The 4,506-nt window shown below is 41.9% G+C and overlaps 1 pseudogene; it reads right to left on the reverse strand.

Moving 5' to 3' along the window:
• Nucleotides 1-383: 383 nt before the first annotated feature.
• On the reverse strand, nucleotides 384-4,247 carry LOC144126283 (uncharacterized; annotated as a pseudogene).
• Nucleotides 4,248-4,506: the final 259 nt, after the last annotated feature.

Raw genomic sequence — 4,506 nt, forward strand, 5'->3', positions numbered from 1 at the left:
TCGGCATGGAAATAAAAGAAAATTTCAACCTGTTTGCTGCATGCTACAAGTGCATGCCCAAATTCTTTTTGGAAAATTTCGTAAACCAGTATGGGGATTGGCTACGGCAGCTTATTTACATTTCTTTCACATTACACTTACCATGGCATGGGGAATGCCTCAGGGGGAATGCCTGGAGTATTCTTGCCAACAATAGTTCTTCCTTGCGTATAAAAAGCAGGTTAAGTCGTTGGGCTTCTTTTAATTTGCTGAACAACACAAATGTAGCACATCTCATCAGAATTCTGAATGCACATGTCTTGTACTGTTTTATTTTACTATGCATAAAACAGAACATCCGGCAACATTACAGCACAGGTTCTGCTTCAGAAAATTGTCACAGGCTACTGTGACATGGAGCCTGTGTCGATTCCACCAAGTGAGAACAGCCAGGGCCAGGCAGGAGGAGCCTTTACCGCTGAACAGCGGACAGCCACGGATATGGCTGTCGCGCCAGATAACCAGAGCTTGCTGGGCGAGCCGCCGTCGCTAACACCACCACCTCCTCCACCAGAAGCCAGGCCACTACAGAACAAAAGAAAACATGAGTCTTTCCGTGAAGAGCTGGAACAGGTTTCAGCACAAATTAGAAATAATACACCACATGATGTGGATGAACATTTCGCTATGTCATTGGTGCACCACATGAGGAGAGTTAAACCAGAAAGGAGGATAGAGATGCAGCTGAGAGTTGTGCAGGTATTGCAAGAATTTGCCGAATAAACCCAGCTTGTCTCCTACATGAAATGATCTCCATAATTTCATGTTTCATAATTTTAATCTTACAGAGTATGCATATCTGTTGTGCAAGATAGGTCACATGAGGATGACATTAGGTTAAATGAAAACTACAAAATCATTCTCTAAGCTGGGTGAAAAAACAAAACAAAAACCCACCCTCCGGACAACTTGCTTTGCCATCAGTAAATAAAAAACTGCATCAGTGATGCAAACAGTGCATCTTGGAGCATTTATGATAATTTTTTCTGGTCTGCATGCATGGAGTGTACTTAATTTAAATTTAACTTGTATGCAGGGTGCAAAAAAATTACGGCCAAGCCAGTTGCACTGCATAGTCATCCTTTCTACATACCTAAACCAGTTGATGTAATGTGTCAAAAGTTGGGAATATAAAGAAAGAAACACTGATTACAGGTCCGTTAAGTTTGCGTTTTTGTGCGAATTTGTGGTAATGTTCACGTTTTTTTTGGCACATAAAATATTTTTTTTTAAAGGGAACCCTGTTTTCTAAAAATTTAATTCAAAGATGTGATGTTAGGATTGAGAGAAAAATAATGATCACCTAACCTTGGCATGTCATCACAAGGTTTGCTAGCAAAATGGCTTATATTCGTGACGCATGCATACTATCTATGTGAAGCGAAGTGCGAACAAGTGTAATCCAAACACAGCAACTAAACAATATTAGATGGTGCAGAAGAAACAGAGGTAGGCTCCATAAACACTTCCAGGTTGTGATTGTTACACGACAGAAGTAAAACTCGAGTAGTTTATTGTTCAAGCTTCTTCACCTGAAATCTCGTTTTGCTGTCTTTTGTTCGACTACCTTTTCTGTGTTTCATTTGCCTCTGACATAACAGTCGCCCCTTGTTTATGCGGACACCTTGGTTTCCGCCAAAACTGCCCATAATGCGAATCGTCCGTAATAAATAACCTTGAAGAAAAAGTATTCATAGTTTGACTTAGGCCTGGTTCTGTACATATTTGTGGGCACTGAAGATGAAGTTGAACAAAATATCAGGAGCTAGAAGGGCACTATCCTGGTCGCCATCATATTCAAACTAATGTGCAGTTTGATTTGCCTAGTGTCAATGATGTGCGTGACGGCACACCATGGCTTAATGGCGTGTCTTTTGCTTCGACTATTTACATCCCATAAAATGTAAGTACATGGCTGTCCTCAGTCAGCTGACAGCTGCCGTATACAGCTTTCAATGGAGTACAAGCTGCAGAGTTTGTCATCCAATAATGCAATACAATTATTCTTAAGCACATCTACTGTGCCCCTTGTCGTAGTAAAGCATGAAACCAAAAAAAAGGCATCACTAACGCATTTGCACTGTGTTTAGACGGTGGGCTGCACTTAAAATATAGGCAAGAAAATATCACTTTTGGTCTGTTCAGACCAGGCATGTAGCCAGGAATTTTTTTCGGGAGGGGCCCAAAGTAATTTTCCAGCTTGCAGGGGGAGAGGGGGGATTTCTGGAGGGCGCTACTGTCTATATTGATGTGTTAGCAGTACATAGGCCCCATATCCCAGGCTTTTTCAACCGGTTCCTTGTTTCCACATTAACAAGGCATAAATAAGATAATGACAAAATTCATTCCGCAGAAAACTTGGCGATAGTTCTATTTGTCCATATTATCGGGCGGCGTATTGATGGGCCACAACTGCACTACATTGTGTTTTTTAAATTTTCTGCCTTAGAAAAGCAGTTTTCAGTGACAGTGGTTTGGGACAACCGCGAGGTGTATACACACCAACCTCAACTTTTTCTTTGTGCCCCTTACTGGCAATTGCAAACCCCAAAAACCAAAATCATCATGGGTGTGGCCTAGGGTTATAATGGTAATCAATGTAGGTTCTCAAAACAGTACTGAAATTTACGGCACATGTTATATTGCACAACATACCATCACAGTAGAGGAAGAAGCAGCTGGCCACTAAGGCTCTTGAGGCAGGTAGCCTTGGAAACTCCAGGCTGGCTCCACTGCCATGGTACCTCACCAGAAGGGCTGCAGAAATATGCCAGGAACAAGTTTCTGGCATCGGAAGCTTCGCACGGGAATTTCCGGGCATGAGTACTTTCAAAAGGAAAGTATCTGGGCTCTTGCCCGTCCAGTGGTACAGATTGCAGACTTTGGCGCCATCGTCCTTGCACTACATTGCCCAAGTTGTCCTCTTTATCCGCATTCCCATTAACTTGGGAATTGAAGAAAGAATAAAGTTGTGGAGGATGCAGGTTGCCTTGACTACGTAGTCCACGTTCTTTGCGTGAAGGTTGATTGTTCTTAACAGAATTCTCCACCTAGCAGCAGTTATGCCAAATGCATTTTCTGCACATCTCCTGTTTAAAGAACATTGCCTCAGATTGAAAGAGGAAAGAAAAACATACGAAAGTGCATGTACCAGTGACATAGATTCAAACTGATGGCGAGATTGGAATGTTTTAAACACAGCGGAGGTGTACTAATGTAAATGTATACCAGCTTACAGCATGCCAGCTGTACACGCACAGTAGCTGCTGTACAATAGGGTGGGGCATACATCACACCTGTACTGTTCGCAGACAGCAGGCATTATACTATCAGGTATACGTATATATTTGCACGTTTCCGCTATTTTTAATAACAGCAAATAATGAAACAATATGCAGTTATGTGACCCCACACAATACAAGTCGCGTTTTCCAAAAAAATAAAACTATGAAGCCCTTTTTTTATAGCCGTTCTTCTCTTCCAGCACAGATGCATGCCATAGAGTCTCCTTATCTTGATGCACTCATCTTTGCATATATATTGCCTTGTCTTTTGCATTTTTGTCTCCCCGGAATTACATTCCTCACGCAATGCCTGCACTCAGCACTTTTGTGAGAACATGAAGAGAATGTTCAGCAGTTCTACCGTTCAAATTAGGCACATATCGTGCAAACACACAGTGCACAATGTCAGGAACGCACATTATCAAAAGCATAAGATTAAGTAGCAATTTGTTTACTACTGCAGGCAATCTGCCTACTCCCATAGATATTTATGACAGGAAAAGACTCAGTTCTCACAAGCCATTTTTAAGATTGCTTCATAAAAAAAATTATGCACTGTTTCTTGATGCCTGCAACATTACTGCACACATCTAGAACATATTCAATTGACATCATCCAAAACAAATGAGATTACATACCTTGCTCTACTAAGCCTATAATTGAAAATTCTCTTCTCATCCTGAAGCTGCTTAGCAGAAAATTGCCGCATGAAATCCGTCCGCAGCAGGAAAGCCTCGTCTCCAATGAAGGCGTATGGAGCAATCTTTCCTGTTCCGGGTAGCTGGGAGCCCAGTGGAAGACCAAGCTGGCCAGCAAACAGAGCTTCTCTAATGTCTGAATTCTTGAGGACGCCACCATCGCTCTGGCGGCCTTCGCACCAACATCGATGAGGACGCACTTATAGCAACTATCTACGATGGCCATTAGGACAATAGTGAAAGTGTGCTGAAATGCAGAGAAGTAGAGTTACCACAACATTGTAAGCCAGATGCAATGAATGCAGTTTTAGCTGTTAAATTAATGAATGCTGCCTACTCCCCTTAGGGCAGCATTAAATTTAAAATTAGCAACGCTAGATTTATGTAGAAACTTAGCCTGTATTAAAGCCATCCCCGATCATGCAAGAAGAAAGCAGGTGTACGGCAACCTTTCTGACATATTTATTACAATAACATCACAAGCC

This window comes from Amblyomma americanum, chromosome 1 (assembly GCF_052857255.1).
Source record: "Amblyomma americanum isolate KBUSLIRL-KWMA chromosome 1, ASM5285725v1, whole genome shotgun sequence".
NCBI classification, from domain to species: Eukaryota; Metazoa; Arthropoda; class Arachnida; order Ixodida; family Ixodidae; genus Amblyomma; species Amblyomma americanum.